At 40.1% G+C, this 18,760-nt stretch overlaps 2 pseudogenes; both read right to left on the reverse strand.

Annotated features, from left to right (window-relative positions):
- Positions 1-1,531: 1,531 nt before the first annotated feature.
- On the reverse strand, positions 1,532-13,647 carry LOC146499945 (uncharacterized; annotated as a pseudogene).
- Positions 13,648-14,808: 1,161 nt separating this feature from the next.
- On the reverse strand, positions 14,809-17,004 carry LOC146499946 (uncharacterized; annotated as a pseudogene).
- Positions 17,005-18,760: the final 1,756 nt, after the last annotated feature.

An 18,760-nucleotide genomic window follows, 5' to 3' on the forward strand; every position in this document is an offset into this window, starting at 1 on the left:
GCTCCAAGTGCTTAGGACGGGGGCGGCATCCCGCGGCTCCGTGTTTGAAACGTGGAACCATCCCGACACATAAACATGAAGAAATATGCATTCAGAGTCATGTCGATCTCCTGATACACAGACGCACGTCTATTCTCTCAATCATGAAACAAACACCGCTCACAGACGACAGCTTCCAGTCCTGCGTGAAGATGAACGTGACTTCGTACAGCCCTGATTTGCAGACGCTGCGCGCAGAGGTTCGGGAGCAGACGTCCTATTGACCAGGCAAAATAAATATTCAGATATTTTGCAAGTATTTTTATTTCATTGTTCAGTAACGTATTGCTTTTTTCCAGTTTAATTTTCATCTCAGGTCCGGGCTCCGCTACGCTCTGATGACGGCTCACGACATTTGTTTGTTTGCTACATGGATCATTTAAGTTTTTTACTTGTTTCTTTTTTGTTATTATTTTTAAGTGTTCCAAATGTGTTCATTACATAAATAACATTTTATTTTCTCTGTAGCACTTCAAGGATTTCATAAGTTGTTTGTTTTTCGTGGAAACCGGCTCCAAATGGCTCTTTGGGGCTTAAAGGTTGCCGATCCGGGACACCTGCCTCTACATGCTTCACCTCTCGCTATCTGTCGCTGGGACTGTAAACAGTGTGGATGTAGATTCAGCACCTGACCGGACCTGCAGTGCAGTACTGAAACAGTCTAACGTGGAGCCGCAGTCTGTTTACACACCGCGAGGAGCACAGAGGGTGGACCGAGATGCTGATGTCAAGCTGAGCGAAACAGCAGCGCTGTGATCGCCATTAAAACCTTTACTGGGAAAAAGCGAGCAGGAGTCCTTCATCAAAGCACCTGATCAACAAACGACGTGAAGTTGTATTAAAATACTCTGGTGAACTGTTAACTTTGATACCATGTTTCAAGTATAAGGGTTTCTAAAAGCTGAAGCGAACAGGGCCGAGTCTAAAGGTGGGCACGAGGTGTACTAGACCGTGTTTACTTCAAGGTTTTCAAACCTTTTTCAAGTAAAATGATTTAAATTTGTCTCAATTAAATAGAATTAATGTTTAAAAATAAACTTTTATAAAAATAAAGCTTTTTTCACAAGCTGTTACGTCCCCCCACCCACCATGGTGGAGGCAAAGGTAGGAAGCAACACTGGACAACCACAATCAATGAAGGAGGAAGACCACAGAACAGTTAAGAATCAGGCAGGGTTTATTGGTTGCTTGCCTTGATAGTCAAACTTAACAAAAGAAAGGAGGAGGAGGACTGGGCGGTTGGTCCAAATCAAAGAAATTAATGAAACAAAAAGAGGTGGAGAGCTTCCAGGGCCTAACGGAAACAAAAACAAACAAAAGGCCTACCTAGCTACTCGACAAAAGGTCAGTGAAAACATAAAAGAGTGGCATCAACCGCATAACCTAGTGTGACTAACAGATTAAAACCTGCAACCAGTGTATAAGGTACCCCAGCTTACCTGTCTAGCCTCCCACCACACACAATACAAAGAAGCCTGTTCGCAAATGTTTGTCATAAAGCAGAAGCCAGCAGCCACCAGCTGGCCAGGAAGCTGCTCATTTGTAGTGATCCTCGGAGAGTGATTGGCCAACTGTGCCCAGACCAGCCAATAGACACATGCCAATCAACTTTGAACTGGCCAATAGGTGGAGACTTGACACCTGAAAGATAAAAAGAACACCAAAAGCAAAGCCACATCTCTTGGCACGTAACACAAGCCAATAAAAGTGTACAGGGCTGGTAAAACACTGAGCCGCTGACCTGAGTGGGTTATTATTAATATTAATTGAAGTCTACACCATCATAACATCTTGTTTTCAGCAGCACAGGGCAAACTCTTCACTCCACATTCTCCTTTAAAGGCTGACAGACACAAACTCACTTAAACACACGTGTAGAAAAACTCAAAGCCTTCCAATGAGACAGGAAACATTCATTTTTAAACCTTAAATTTCATATTTTTCTTATTTTATTTGACTTTGACTGTACTTGAGAGTATTTGTATATATCTGGATTCAAGAAAATGTTTTCTTTAAATAATAAAATGTAATATGGCACGCACATACGAAGGGTTTGTTTTTGTTCTGGACAGATGTTGTAAGCAGTTCAACTTTAAAACGTGATTTATGAGCAGTTTATTCTGAAAGGTCTGTTTCATCGATGGCTTTGGTGAACAATCAGGCAGATTTTCTTGTTCTACAATAATCCATCAGAGATATGATGAGAAAAAAAGTTTAAAATCTGAGAGGACGACAGAAAAAGAGTCATAAAAAGCTTATAAATACCAAAACATATAGAGGGAAAGAGCAGAATATTTTAAAATTTGAACAGCAAAAATAGCCCAAAGTTTGTGGAAGTAGTTCCACGGCAAAAAACATACGGAAGCAATAGATCATTAGAAAGAATGAACATGATATCTTTACTTTTTTGTCTGATGATTGGCAGAAAGTTTACAGCGGTTTTCTTCTGCTGCTGAGGAAAAAAGACGTATACATAAAAAATCTCTTGATGATTGAAACACAGGCAAGCTCCTCTGGATGTTTCCATGGAAATGAGTTTTATCACTCATCCAGGTGACTTCTCCAGTGTCACGCTTGAGTGATGCATCTTTCTCCCACTGAAAACCAGTGTGTCCAGTTAAATTCAATCGATTCTTTAAAGGAAAGTTGGTAGATGTCGTGTTCATGAGGACACCGAGTTTAACTTGCAGCACAACACAAAGCTGCCGTATTTTGTCCAAGTTTAAAACACTTAATTGAGCAGAATCAAGATGCAGAAAAGCTGAGATGTAATGTCCTCGTATGATGACACATCACACATGACTCAGCACTGGGTCATGTGTGATGTGTGACTGCCCTCTGCTAAGACTGGAGATAACATAAGGAATGAGACAACTGACAGCTGTTATTTTAATCAGCCTGTTTCAGTTCTGTAATGTGGTAACATCTGGACTGACGAGTTCACTGTCAGCATTTTAATCGCTAGTTTAAAGGCTGCAGCTGTTGCTCTAACACTGTATAAATGTAACAGGCCTCAGTTCTAACAGTCTGAGCTGCTTCCAGCTTTATTTGTGAAGAGCACAGCACAAAACACGCAGCTAGCTCGAACAGCTGCGAGGTAATATTTCCATAAGCTAAGATAATTCAATAATAGATTAATGAAACAGCAAATTGTCATATTCTCAGATGGACAGCAGGTGGAGAGTGATCGATGAGGCAAAGAGTGATTCACAGAGTTTATTTCCCACAGTTTTGTTTCCTTATGGTTCCAAACTCTGTCTCAGTCTTTGCATTTTATTATTATCTCATAACACTTGTTTAATCAGCTCCCATCTCTCCTGTGGACTCAGCACAGCCCTGCCCTCCAGCACCATCAGCAGCAGCAGCAACGTTATGCCCATCAGGTAAAACATCGGCTTTGTTTGCTTCACGTTGTCCCCACATGATGATGATGATGATATAGTATGATGTGATCTGATTATTCGATTCTTGATGAATGTGGGTTGTTGTTTTTATGATTAGGCCCTGAGCTTAATCATACGATTCCTACAGAAAAGCATCAATTTAATGTTTAAAACACTTCAGGAAATCTGTTCTTCAACAGGCACATTGTGTGAATAATTCTTTTAAATAACACCAACTAAAATATAGCAATATACACGTCTTAAGCAACAACCTCCACCTTCATTTCCTCTGTTACATGCTGTGCTTTTTTTAACCCGTCCATTTGTTGAACTAATGGGTGACTCTGTTTCATTGGGGTTTACTGTTTCAGCTGTCCTCAGCTGACAGATTAGTCACTGGACACTGCGGTTCCTCTTGTGAGAGGCCGACATGTCTGGCTGCTGTTAAACCCTCCGACTCTAAAAATAATCTTACCAAAACTATATTCAGTTACACGAACACCAGGCTGGTTAAAACCCCAAGAAAGCAGTTATAACACAAAATATGATAAACAATACAGTGATACTATTTACACTGGATTAAAAAACAGCCCCAGGACAGCTGTTTCTCACTAACCTTATTCATAATCTCTTGGATAGAATTTTGTGGGACAGTCAAAGGGGTGAACGCTTCAGTTATTTAAGCATCTTTTTTTTTATTTATATAGCGCCAAATCACAACAAAAGTCGCCTCAAGGCGCTTCATAGATACAGAGAAAAACCCAACAATCATATGACCCCCTATGAGCAGCACTTTGGTGACAGTGAGAAGGAAAAACTCCCTTTTAACAGGAAGAAACCTCCGGCAGAACCAGGCTCAGGGAGGGGCGGGGCCATCTGCTGTGATTGGTTGGGGTGAGAGAAGGAAGACAGGATAATATTTGCATCATATTTGCTTTTCATGTAATATGTGCTGCTGGTTTCATTGATGTCCTCCATGATTTCCATCCACGGCTCTGAGCCAGAGAATGTTGGAGACCCCAGTCCAAGTTGGAACTTTCAGCTCAAAGTGGGAGTTCATCACTTTTCCCTTCCCGACCTCACCGTATCAAACTGTGGGTAGCAACAAAGCAATACGATTTAGAAAAAAAGGGACAGGACTTCTGAAAGCCGGCTCAACGTATCATGAGAGGCAAAGCTAAGAGTTTGGTCATGTGGGAGACGCTCAGTGTGCAGCTGCTACTTCCCCACGTTGGCTGGTGGTGACCACTGAATAGCAGACAGCTGCTTCCTAACACACAGTCATCCATAATGATACTGGCTGACTGCAATATTGTCTAAATCTTTATCTTTAATAAAAGTGTGTGATTTCATTTTTAGCCAGGAAATCCCCGATTACTGTAATCCACAATCATGTTAATGCGTTCAATCATGATATTAACTTCAGCCTTAGCGTTGGTGGTCAGTTAGGATTCATAAATACTCGACTCTGATGACAGTGGTAAGGACGGCCAGCGCAGGATTCAGGATGTTTCTATCTGATAATACGTTTATTGAACACATCAGATGATTTTTTAGCTGAATCTTTGCTGTGACTCGTCTGGGAAACTTGATAGATTGGCTTTTTTTTGATGATGATGAATGATGAAAAATACACTGCAGTAATTATTATTGTATGTTCATGTATATACAGTGGGAAAAATAAGTATTGAGTAAATATATATATATATATATGTATATGTATATATATATATATATGTATATATACATATATATATATATATATGTATATATACATATATATATATATATATATATATATATATATATATATATATATATATATATGTATTATCTATATATTTATATTTTTATGCTTTTTTCTATTTAAACTTTATTTATTTATTTATTTATTTATTTTAACTCTTTTTCATTTCTGTTAGTAGTTAGATTGCTTTCTTTGGTACAAATTGGGCAGTATACGGTTTTATTGTACTTTTGGAATAGTGACAATAAAGATTCAGATTGTGAATGGTCAACAGCCCCAGATAAGCAGAGACAATGGACAGACCAACCAACAGGGTCCCAGAACCAAAGCACCCAAGAGCCGTCGGACACCCAGCAGAGCAGCCCACCCCACAGACGCACTCACACAGAGCTCCTCGAGCCACTCCGGACCACAACCCCCAGGGGCCAGAACAGAACATGCGTGAGGAGTAACAGGAACAACTGAGAAATATTTTCTACAAACTGACTTTCAAACCCCAAAACACACTGTGTCAAATACTGGTCCACCCCAAGGATCCAGTCCCCCGACTTAAACAGAGTACTAGTATACGTGTTTAAGTACCACGAGCTACTTCAGGTACCCACCTGTCAAAGATTTATGGCAGGTTAAGTATTAAAGGAAAAAATACAAATTTGTGGCCAAACAATTGCACAAAAACACAAAAAACAGAAACCTTAGAGAGAAAAACGGAGTTAACTGAAGCGCAGACAGCTTTAATTGAAAGGTCATCAGCTGATCAGGAATTACAGTCTGCTCTGAGTGTATCTGTTATTAATAACTATCATTTGTAGATTAGTAAAAGGTTTTTTTCTTGACTTATTTTAAATTTGTGCACTATTTTTGGAATTTTTTTATTTTTAAATTTTTTAATATATCTTTGATTCACTTTCCCTTGCTGTTCCTTTGCCACTGTAACATGTGAATTTCCTCAGTGTGGGATTAGTAAAGTCTGTGTCTAAGCTTAGGTTAAATTTTCATTATAAAAATAATGTAAAACTATCAATATTTCTAATTTGCAATAAAGACTGTGGCATGCATAAGTGACATATTTTCATGATTTGTAAGCCCGAAGAGTGATGGTCAATGAAGCCTGTGCATGTGTGTTACACAACACCAGTACTACAACCAGGGGCGATTCTAGGATCAGTGCTTTAGGGGTGCTGAGCACCCAGAGAGCTGCTCAGCCAGGCAAGATCAACTTTACTCGTCACGATGAGACGTCTTCCCCGTCTCTGTCAGTCCCTGCATCCTTAAATGTCTCCAGTTGTCCCGAGTTCTCTCTGACTGTCTCTTTGGTGCATTTAAACCCCTGTTCCTCCCTGTCCTCATCGTCTGTTGTCTTCATCTCCGTTATGTCATCATAATTTTACCATCTCTGTGCAAGTCTGCAAATTTCTTTATTAAATCATAAGATTCTTAAATTCATCAAAAAACATATCCTAACCTTAACTACTTCACTGGGGGAAAATGATGAATGATGATCATAGTGAGTAAGAAGTAAACTGAGTGCATTGTTTTGGACAGAGATTCACTTTTAATGTGTATGTATAATACGATACACATATATGAAAATAGACTCCAAAAATAGACTCCTTGAAATGTACAAATGTACAAAATATTGAGAAAAAAATTATAAAAATGGAAGCAACTTTGTCTGGTACAATATGGTACAATGTATGAAAATATCTTTACTGCAGCTACTACTATGGCTCTGCAGATTTATTTCTTTTATTTTAACCTATGTCGCCTCACCTTGAAGTTGGCAAATTGGTGGTCAACTCTCTCAAGCAGTCTAACAGTTTGTGTTGTGCCTGTCACTGTCCCCTGTCTGTTTCCTTACCTGGTTCTTCCTGACCTTGCACTTTCTCCTCATGTCTCCCTCTTTGGACTGACAATCATACACAAATAGATTATTTATACTTTTGTTGTCAAAATGTTACGTCTAAACCAAGTACTGTATGCTTTTTATATTTTTAGTAGTGTGTCACACAAACAGCAAATATTGTCAAAAATAAGTAAGAAATCTTTGGGGGTGCTTTGATTCTGCTGAAGCACCCCCAAAAATGGGCTAAAATCGCCCCTGACTACAACTACTACTACTAGTACTGCACAAGGGCCTTGGAGGGTCATATCGCAGCAGGGGTTAGAGGTCAGACACCTGGGGTGTGCAGATCGGGGGTGGAGACTAACAACCCCAGCTCGTAAGGAAATTCTAACATCCAGGTGCTACACGGTGTTGCAGCTGATCAAGAGTCATAAAATGGTAAATGGTAAATGGCCTGTATTTATATAGCGCTTTTACTAGTCCCCGCCTAGGGACCCCAAAGCGCTATACACACCCATCTTTTGGAAGTGATCGCTAGTTTTGTTGAGTTTTCTTTAGAGACAGAGGGAGGGAGAGAGATCAGGTCAATCTTTAAAAAATGGGACTTTCAGAGCTCCTGATATGTGGAGCGGTCTTCATTGAAACATGGTTAACCCTGTTTTTGGTGTTGAGATGTGACCATAAAAAAGAGCAAAGAAAAGTGAGATGATGCTTGAACTTTGAAAATCACTTTATCCATAAAAACCACGTAGACAGACATGAAACAAATGTGTCTGTAAAGCTAATGTTAACCTCTGAGAGCTGTAAGACAGCCTGTGTCTGCCATCACAAACAGTCTGTTAATCATGAACAATAGTCAGGACATTTACATCATCAGAGAAAGGCCATGATACTCCACACACACATAGTTTGACCATAAAATCCCAGAATCATTAGTATCTGAAGTTGCTGCAGCAACATCATTAAAGAAAACGATCCTCTAGTGTCACAGTGTTTTCATTTTGAAATATTCAAAGGAGCTTGCAAAGAAAAGCGTCTGGACTTCTTTAAGTTACTTGAAGACGTTTCACCTTCATCCGAGAAGCTTCTTCAGTTCTAAGGTCAAATGGTGGAGAGTCCCAGATATAAACCTAGTGGGAGTGTCCCCCCACAGAGGGACAAAAGGACCCCCTGATGATCCTCTAATCGCCTGAGCCAAGGTGTGGAACTGGGTGTGGGTCCCAATCAGCCAGAATTTCGGGTGAGTTCATTGTGAAACCTGGCCCCACCTTATCATGCGAATTCCTGAGGTCAGATGGCCCAGGATGTGAGTGGGCCTTAAGGCGTCTGGGGAGGGAACTCAAAACTGGATTATAGATGGCAGAGAGTTGGTGTCGTAAACCGCCTCTGTTCAAAGATGGTCGCTCACAGTGGACATAGATGCTTCTTTCACTCCTCTTTCAAACCATCTGTCCTCTCTGTCCAAAATGGGAACATTGGCATCCTCGAAAGAGTGACCTTTGACCTTTAGATGCAGAGTCTTGTCCTGTGGAGGTGGCTCTTCTGTGTTGTGCCATGCGCTTGTGAAGTGGCTGTTTGGTCTCTCCAATGTAGAGGTCTGGGCGTTCCTCGCTGCTGTACAGCATACACCACATTGTTAAGTCTGTGTTTTGCCGTTTTGTCTTTCGGGTCTGTCTTTTCACCCGAAAAGACAGACCTCTACATTGGAGAGACCAAACAGCCACTTCACAAGCGCATGGCACAACACAGAAGAGCCACCTCCACAGGACAAGACTCAGCTGTCCATCTGCATCTAAAGGTCAAAGGTCACTCTTTCGAGGATGCCAATGTTCCCATTTTGGACAGAGAGGACAGATGGTTTGAAAGAGGAGTGAAAGAAGCATCTATGTCCACTGTGAGCGACCATCTTTGAACAGAGGCGGTGGTTTACGACACCAACTCTCTGCCATCTATAATCCAGTTTTGAGTTTCCTCCCCAGACGCCTTAACGCCCACTCACATCCTGGGCCATCTGACCTCAGGAAATCACATGATAAGGTGGGGCCAGGTTTCACAATGAACTCACCCGAAACTCTGGCTGATTGGGACCCACACCCAGTTCCACACCTTGGCTCAGGCGATTAGAGGATCATCAGGGGGTCCTTTTGTCCCTCTGTGGGGGGACACTCCCACTAGGGTTATATCTGGGACTCTCCACCATTTGACCTTAGAACTGAAGAAGCTTCTCGGATGAAGGTGAAACGTCTTCAAGTAACTTAAAGAAGTCCAGACGCTTTTCTTTGCAAGCTCCTTTGACTACGATGACCTGGATGACTGAGAACCTTCACAGACATTTTGAAATATAAATGTTGAACTTTTTGATGTAAAACATGAAACAAAAAAAGCTTCAAATGTAGAGATTTCTATATTTATTGGTATTTCCATCTCAGAGTCTACAGGCATACACTGAAAAACTGCATGAGAAATACTGACTTTGACAACACCAACAGTTGTTTAAGGTGTGAGAAGTAAATGCATCACAGAAGCTAGAAAGGAGGCGCTTCTACATTTGTTCAAATTAATTTAAACTGATTTGCATAAGATGCAAAATACGAGAAACAAGCTTCATGAATTCTTACTTTGTAGATTCGAGTGGAACCTTGAATGTTAAAGTTCACTTCCTGTCTGTGATGATTGTATTTTTATTACCTGAGCTAATGTGAATGTTGTAAAAGCACCGTGCCTGAAAAGGAGAAGAAATGGTGCTGTAAGTTTTCTGCCTTTTCTTTGAGAAAAGAAAAACAGACGTTATAAACTCCTCGACATATAAGTCAAATAAAAAACAAATAAGATGTAATAGTAACTAAAACCAAAAAATTTAATTAATTCTAAACTGGAAAGTTACTTTCTGTCCACCATCTTTGTGACAAACAGTCTCACACACAAAGTGATGTTGGGCGGTAAAACTGCTGCAGAACAGCTGGTCAGGTGTTTATCTGGAGGGTCTGCAAAGCTGCATTGGTTGATTTCAAAAAGTGTGTGATTCAGAAGGCCCTACAATCAGTTACCTTTCTCACTGGTCAGGTCAAAACCGTCCCAAAAGGTCAGTCCTCTCCACTTTTTTTCCATTGGTTGATGCTAGAGCCTCCCTGTCTCTTAATTGGTCTATTGGAGGCCCACAGAGGAGCTCCAGGTCGTGGCTCAACCCTCAGTGATGGTTCTTGTCATTAGGTGAAATTTAGGCAGGTGAGAACTTCAAGTCTTTCTCCGATTGCTCATTTAATTAGTTTTATTCGTGGTTCAGGGAGGAGTCCCAGCTCTGAGCTCAAACCGTCTCTCTAAGGTCTTGTTATTTGCCCCAGACTTGCTGCGGAGTGGAGATGCGCCTGTCTCACCAGAATCTCGCTTCAACAACTCCAGCAACAACTGTACCATCTGCTCGCCTGACCACCATGGCCTCTCGTCTTTGGAACACTCTCCCACGCCACAATCGCAGCACTGATGCTCGCACCAAGTTCTGTCTCCATGTTTATTGTTTCCCAGTCGTGTCTCTGGCTCCCTCTGATCCCTGTGTTCAATCAGTCTTTGTCTTCAAATGCGACAATCTGTAATTTGGTAATTCACTTCAGCTTTAATTGTAACATGTAAAAGAATAAAGAAAAAAAAAGAATATCTATCTATCTATCTATCTATCTATCTATCTATCTATCTATCTATCTATCTATCTATCCATCCATCCATCCATCCATCCATCTATCTATCTATCTACATACATATATATATTTACATGCCTTTGGAGTGGAGGGTTCCAAGTTCAATTCCCGCCTGGGGAACCAGGGCACCCTGACGATATATATATATATATATATATATATATATATATATATGGCAACAATTAATTAAATCATAAGTACCTTTAGAATTGCACGTAAGAACTTTAGCATTGGGTGGACCTTCAAAGATGCCAAGTTTGTCCTTGACTTCACAGAGGCAAAGCCAGAAGAACTCCCGACTAGGTCCTCCATTGTCAACAGCACCCTCACATATTCCATAATCAGTAAACTTCACACCTATTTTTTTCTCTGGTGAAAAATTGGATCTGCCCATGTGCCCGTGGCTCTGGATGCTCCATCCCACACATTTCGCCTTATGATGTTGAAGCGTACAGCGCTGTCATTATTTACTCAATAATAATAAGTAACAATCTGCTCCAAGATTCTCTCTAAGCTGTGGACCACACACACACACACACACACACACACACACACACACACACACAAACAAGATCCAACACTGACAACCAACCTGCATTCAAAAAAGTAAAAATAAACCAAAACATATATCAAGTAAAATATAATTAATCTGACATCTTCGATAATCTTCAAATGACAACAGAAATCGCAGGTTGCAGTTTGCTTATTCAAACTGATCCAAAACTAGACAGCAGGTGACTCCTTTTCCACAACAAACATAAAATAATGGTTAATATGTTGACCTTTCAACATGACAAGTAAAAGTTTGGTTGTACTGACCGTTCACTTGCACTTGAGTCTAAAGACCTTGAAATGGCTTCTTGGAGGTCGGGGTCACTGCAAAGCCAGCATGTTTTGTAAATTATTTAGTTAAATTACATAAAAATGATGTTGACATAATTACATTATCACAATACATAGATTGGCCTCAGCATTATTAAAGTTGTGTGGGATCATCTTGACAGAGAACAGAACAAAAAGCCTGGAAAACTTTTCCTGAACCACGCTTAAAGAAATTCAATAAAAAGAAGACATCGCCATCAGGAATGATGGTTAAGAGAGTTCAAGCTGTGTTGAAGACTAAAGTAGCTCATATCACTTTTGCACAATATAGCTCAAAAGATTAAAAGATACAAACATGTACAAAACACAAACCTGTAGGATGTGCTGGATAAACTTGGCTGGGTAGGTCCATTGGACACACTGGAGGTGTTACTAGAGAAGACACGTGTGTCACCAGTAACACTGGCAGAAGAACCCACAGCCAGGTGTGCTGTCACTGACAGAGGCAGATGTTCCACTGGAGTAACTCATCCTCATCAGTAGCAACAACAGCAGGATTGGTGGACATTGTGAGGGTGTCAGCAGAGATGGAAGATTCAACAGCACAAACATCTTGGGTAGCAACGCACCAGATGACCTCATCATCAACAGACATGGACTGTGTGTTAACAATGAGCTGAGGGAACTTCTTTAGAAATTTCAACTGTGAGAACACAAAGAACAGGAGTTTAACTTTTGAATAACATCTAATCACATATATAGCTTTTGCTTTTCATGTATTTAGGGGTACATTTCTTCCTGCTCAAAATATTAAACTAAATTTAAATATGATTTTAACAAAGACTTGACACTTAACTAAAGACACAATGCCCAAGATGACTAAGTAACAGACACTGAACCAACTTAATTTCCAGTTTATTTGGAGCGACTTTTAGAATATTTACCGCATTTGTCAGAATTCAACATTTCTGTGAAATCCTGCCTGCTTGTATGGCTACTCTCTCCATCAGAATATGTCTGTCAATTAAAACAGATAATACATTTCATTATACTGACAACAAAATGGTATAATAAATATTAGTAATATGTTTATGTATTATGTATTAAAACATAATACAAGTGACAATGTTTAACCCTTGAAAGCTGGTCAGAGCGGGCACTATTTTTAAATCCTGGTAGCTCTGCAACCACGTAAGTTAGCGCAATAATTTTTTTGCATATGAAACCGGAGGAGTTGTACTTACATCTTATGCCATCAGCTTGTCCTCGGTCACAGTTTCCTTCCACATATAGCTTTGCAAAAACTGCATAAAAAGCACTTGCAGCAACAAAAACATAATATTCCAGAAACACGCTTTGCTGATCTGATCAGCTGTTTGTAACACTTCCTAGTCCATCAGCGCGAACTATAGAGATTGAAAATGTGACGTCATTCGAGGGTAAAACCGCAAAGAATTCTGGGAACTCGTGGCAAGAGGTACTAGCGCACGCAGGCTTTCAATTGAAATCAGTTACACAGCGATAAAAAGAAACACAAAAAACTGTCAAGAAGCTGTTGTATTATTAACTGCAATAGCCGGTCGCATGACAGCCACGGGAAGCCGACGGGTAAAGAGATCGTTTTTTTTATCGGATTACGTCGTTGAAGAGAAATTATTCGAGCCATGTTTCTGAAGTAAAAAGAGCTGACGGGTGGCCTGGATTGCAGCCATTCAAAAACCAAATATAACGTCCCAGAACACTCCAGCTCACATGTTAGTCTGCTCCAAGCATTTCCACAAAGGTCAGTGTTTTGTAGTAGTCAATACGTCATTTTTCATAACATAATTGGTGATATAGGTTACAAGCAAGTCTGGCGCTGAACAGAAATTGTGGCGCTATGCTATCACTAATTGCCCAGTACGATTACAGCATACAATATTATTGTCACTGCTACATTTCTGTAATGCAAACCAGAAATTATTTCCACTACTAATTAATTACCGTTGAGCTCAAAGGTCCTATTAGTAAACGGTTAACGACTGTGTATTTATGAAGACGATTTGTGAGACTGGTAAACTTATGATACGTACGATGGTCTTTCGTTCTACACGGTGCATTTCAAGGTCCTGTACCCATCCGTCGGTAAAGTGTACCGGGGCTTGTTGCAGTGACCTGAAGTTACTAAACTTCATGAGTGTATGCACTCACTCCAAGAACCGTATAATTATAAATATGAGCGTAGTGAAAGTTGGGCAGCACGTCTTTTGTCCCTCTGTGTGCTCGTAAGGGTCTTACCCTTTCACTCCTTTGATTTTTTCCTCGTATCTTTTCTTTGCCTTTTCATCAAGTCTGTCTTTGTACGGACCGGCATTGTTCTCCTTCGTTTTGTACATAACTTCTTTTGTTTGGGGGGGGGGGGGGGGGGGGGGGGGGGCAAAGAAAAAGCAAGAAGGTACTGGAACCAGAGAATGAACGTTTTGCGGTGCTGCAAATGCTTGCATTTGATGCGGTACTTTGATTGTTTTGCCACGAGTTACCGGCATGCAATGCGCGAAAGTCACGTGGTCTGTCAATCTCTATTGCATGTCCTCCATGTCCTGCCCGAAACCGGAAGTGACGTCATTTTCGCGGAAATGTAGTTTTTTACCATCAGGGCCTCATGAGCCTATACTGGTGTTTTTAAAAGTTATGTTTGACTTTATGACTTTCTGTGTGGTTTCTGGGATGCTTAGGACTCATATTGCACTGCTGGAAATAGTTTATTTTGATGCAGATGCTGCTTTTTTGCAAATTTGCATTATAATATTTATTTTCGTTTTTTTCTGCAGTGTATAAAAATTGGTGTATTTCAAAAATAAAACTATGAAGACACTCAAAATAAATTTCCTGTGGTGGGAAACTATTTTGTGCAACTTTTTTGTATTTACAGTTTTGAGGGATAAGCCTCTTAAATTTCTCTAACTAGAAATATATGTTAAAAAAACAAAAACGATTTTTTTAGTTTTTTTGTAGTTTATTGCACTTTTTTGCAATTTATGTAATTACTATGCACTTAATGCATACATATTATTAAAATCTAGGCTGCAATGGTTGTATTGATGTATAGCAACTTGAAATGCTCCCAAAAATGGCTCCACAGCATGTAAAAATATAATATAAGCTCTGGCGGACTTGGTTCTATGGTAGGTCTTAAAGGGATAAGGGAGTTTAAAATCCATCTTTGCCTTTTTCACTCTCATTTTATGAACATACATACATTTGCTGAAATGATCAGGATTACTTACTGATTCATTGTCCTCACATAAGCTTGTCAGGTCTGACATAAATTGACTTCTGATGAAACAGTTTTTCACAAGGTCTCCATTCAAAGTCTGTTTGGAAGTGAGTGATGGCTCAACTAGTTTGGTGTGGCATTCCAGCAAAATCTGTAGCCAAGGGAAGAAGAAAACAGTGTATATAAAAGTTTTGTTAAGGGTTACAGACTACAATACAATATAATACATTAAAAGGCTTAATTTTTGTCATCTGATCGGTGCTCCCAGATCCTTTTTGGAAATACCCAAAGTTGACCTTTAATAGTATAATAATCTAAGTAACAAAAAAAAAAAAATTTTATAAAAAAGGATCTAAAGCTTACCTGCATCCTTCAACAACTGGCTGGAAGGCAGTCCTTATTGCCTGCATTACTTTGTCTGAGTCACAGCTAAACTCCAGTGCAGATTTTATATGTCCATTTTCAAAAAGCCAAGCTTTACTGTTACGTCTTGGCACATGTGTAGTTAGATGGTCCTGCAAGAGAATCACTTCTTTGGTGAAAGACTGAGCCACAGAATGTGACCTGCTCAGCTGTGCTGGAAACCTAATGGAGGATAAAGGTGAAGTAAACATTTCTGCATGTAACATACTCACACTTGTCTGATCAATGAAGTACATTTAATTAAAAAAATACACCATGCTGTACACATGTCTAATCTGCATTAATAAACGCCCGCTAGCCCCATGGTAGCTGGGATAGGCTGTTGGAATCCTGAATTGGATAAGTGGAAGAGAATGGATGGATGAATGGATGGATAGATGATGGAAGATAGTGGGATGGGTGGGTGGAGAAACTTTACAATCACATAAAACTTTTTGTTGCTTTAAAAAAAGTTTAATTAAATCATATACTGCCAAAAACTATGTACTGTAACAACTGATGTGCTTTGCTTTTACACAATGTTTGCAGATTAAGCTTACAGGATGTTTCCACAATTAAACAAATTAACTGTTGTGCACAGTTTAGTCTCCACGTCCACACGCTGTCAGTCTATCGCACAGTTTTTTTGTTTTTTTGTGATATTTTTGTTTACTTAGCTTCGTCGAGCAATTGAAACCTACAGGCTATTACTAACCTTCCACTAGTAATTTCAGTGCATTTAGTTCTGTTCTTTCCTCTTCTGCCTTGGGCCCTTTCGAGTAAAAGGTCTAAGATTGTAGACGGGACCTGTTGTGGGGCACTCCTGTGATGTGGATGGCACGTTCTCCATAACGTTAGCTGGATAACCAGAGGTTATCTGACCGGGGAGGTTCACTGCATTTGGTCTTCCACGATGAAAAAGTGAATAAATTTCTTCATCAGTAGTACGATGCGGTACACTAGTACAAATATTAGGTTGGCCAGAACATGCATTTGCCAGGGTGTTGATTAGCTCCTCATTACTTAGAATTTGAGCCACAAGATTCCCTGCGGACTGGCTCATAGTGCCATTCCTCGCAGGTACAAACAAGGAAAACACTAGATGGCGCAAGTGCCTCCTTGACGTCAAGTTTCATTCTATATATCCAAGTTTCATTCTATATATTCAGACTTTGATTGTAATATATATATAATATTTTCCTAAACGGCAGGATTGCCAGGATTTATACATCAGGGAAACCAAACAACCTCTGGTGAAGAGGATGGCACAACACAGAAGAGCCACCTCGTCAGGCCAGGACTCTGCAGTCTGTTCACACCTACAGGCCAGTGGACACTCTTTCAATGATGAGGATGTAACATCCTGGACAGGGAGGAACGCTGGTTTGAGCGCGGAGTCAAGGAGGCCATTTACGTGAAAAGGGAAAGACCATCTCTGAATGGAGGAGGGGCCTAAGGGTACATCTGTCACCATCTTACATGCTGTGATTGCAGCCATTCCCCAACTCTCTGTGAATTGGACTCATGGCCACTGATCGGTGGGTTTTGGTCAGTGGTTGCTGACCAATGGTCATGAGAATTTGCATAATTACGATTAAGGAACTGACCTCTCAGCCCATTGTTCCTTCAGTGGGCTGGTTTCAGTCATTATGCAAATGTCCTGTTTATAAGATTGAAACCTGCAGTCAGCTGAGACTGAAGACGTCACCTGATGATGACGAAACGTTTCTCCCACAAAAACGCTACGTCCAGATGAACAGATTCAGCTTTTGGAGATTTACTTACCTGAATGATTGAGCGTGCATCAAGACGTCCATAGCTCATTTGTCATAGATCATGTTCGAGACTTTTAGTTCACAGCCATCACCTGACTGAATTTTACCTCTGTGTCTGTGTTTGGGTCCATTCACCTGGTTTTGGCCGCCCGGTCGTAACAATATTAGTCAGAAATTAGAAAACAATTGCTTTCCTCTAAGCGACAGCAGAAGTTAATATTTTGAAAACCTATTTCTGTAGGTTTAGTGAAAATAACTTTTATAAAAATGGGTATTATTTAAAAACAACCTGCTGTGGTTGTTTACTTACCAAATACTGTTAAAATAAAATATATTAATAGTGTAGTTTGGCTCTACTTGTCACCCCAGAATGAAAGGTCACTGTAAATAAAGTAGTAGTAAAACTAGTTCATGCATTTATTACTTCCAGGCTGGATGACTGCAATTCATTATTATCAGGAAGTCCTAAAAACTCCCTGAAAAGCCTTCAGTTAATCCAAAATGCTGCAGCAAGAGTACTGACAGGGACTAGAAAGAGAGAGCAGATTTCTCCTGTTTTGGCTTCGTGTTAAATCCAGAATTCAAAATCCTGCTCCTCACATACAAGGTCTTAAATAATCAGGCCCCATCTTATCTTAATGACCTTGTAGTACCATATCACCCTATTAGAGCACTTCGCTCTCGCTCTGCAGGCCTACTTGTTGTTCCTAGAGTATTTAAAAGTAGAATGGGAGGCAGAGCCTTCAGTTTTCAGGCCCCTCTTCTGTGGAACCAGCTTCCAGTTTGGATTCAGGAGACAGACACTATCTCTACTTTTAAGATTAGGCTTCAAACTTTCCTTTTTGCTAAAGCATATAGTTAGGGCTGGACCAGGTGACCCTGAATCCTCCCTTAGTTATGCTGCAATAGATGTAGGCTGCCGGGGGATTCCCATGATGCATTGAGTGTTTCCTTTCCAGTCACCTTTCTCACTCACTATGTATTAACAGACCTCTCTGCATTGAATCATATCTGTTATTAACCTCTGTCTCTCTTCCACAGCATGTCTTTATCCTGTCTTCCTTCTCTCACCCCAACCAATCACAGCAGATGTCCCCGCCCCTCCCTGAGCCTGGTTCTGCCGGAGGTTTCTTCCTGTTAAAAGGGAGTTTTTCCTTCCCACTGTCACCAAAGTGCTGCTCATAGGGGGTCATATGATTGTTGGGTTTTTCTCTGTATCTATGAAGCGCCTTGAGGCGACTTTTGTTGTGATTTGGCGCTATATAAATAAAATTGAAATGAATTGAAATGAATTGAATTAAATCAATACAAAGTTATTCTAAGTGATCATCTTTAGTGGCCAATGGGAGTCGTCTTGCCAAGGATGACAAGGTCATCCTTGAAAAGTTTAAATGTAAAAATGATGCAACAGGACATTTTGAAACAATATGTTAGACATCATTCTCCAGTGTTTATGCAGGATGGCTTCACATATTAGACTTTAAGAGTTTATATATGAAATATGAACATAAATCATTTGGATGTCATCTACAAAAGATTCCAAGAAACCCAAAGTTTCATCAGATTTTCTGCAGGTGACACATATCTGTATCTTTCTCATCTTTAATGAAAAAGAGATTTTGTAAATTCCCATTTATTGGAAGACTGTTAAAAACAAACAAACAACAACAACAACAACAAAAATCCGTGAACAACATTCGAACAAACCTACAGTTTGCCGGTGAACATTCAGCTAAAGAGCACAAAGATGGAGCTGTTTGACCAGAGAAACAGTAAATGTGTTTGATCCAGACTTTGG

This window comes from Neolamprologus multifasciatus, chromosome 16 (genome assembly GCF_963576455.1).
Source record: "Neolamprologus multifasciatus chromosome 16, fNeoMul1.2, whole genome shotgun sequence".
Taxonomy (NCBI): domain Eukaryota; kingdom Metazoa; phylum Chordata; class Actinopteri; order Cichliformes; family Cichlidae; genus Neolamprologus; species Neolamprologus multifasciatus.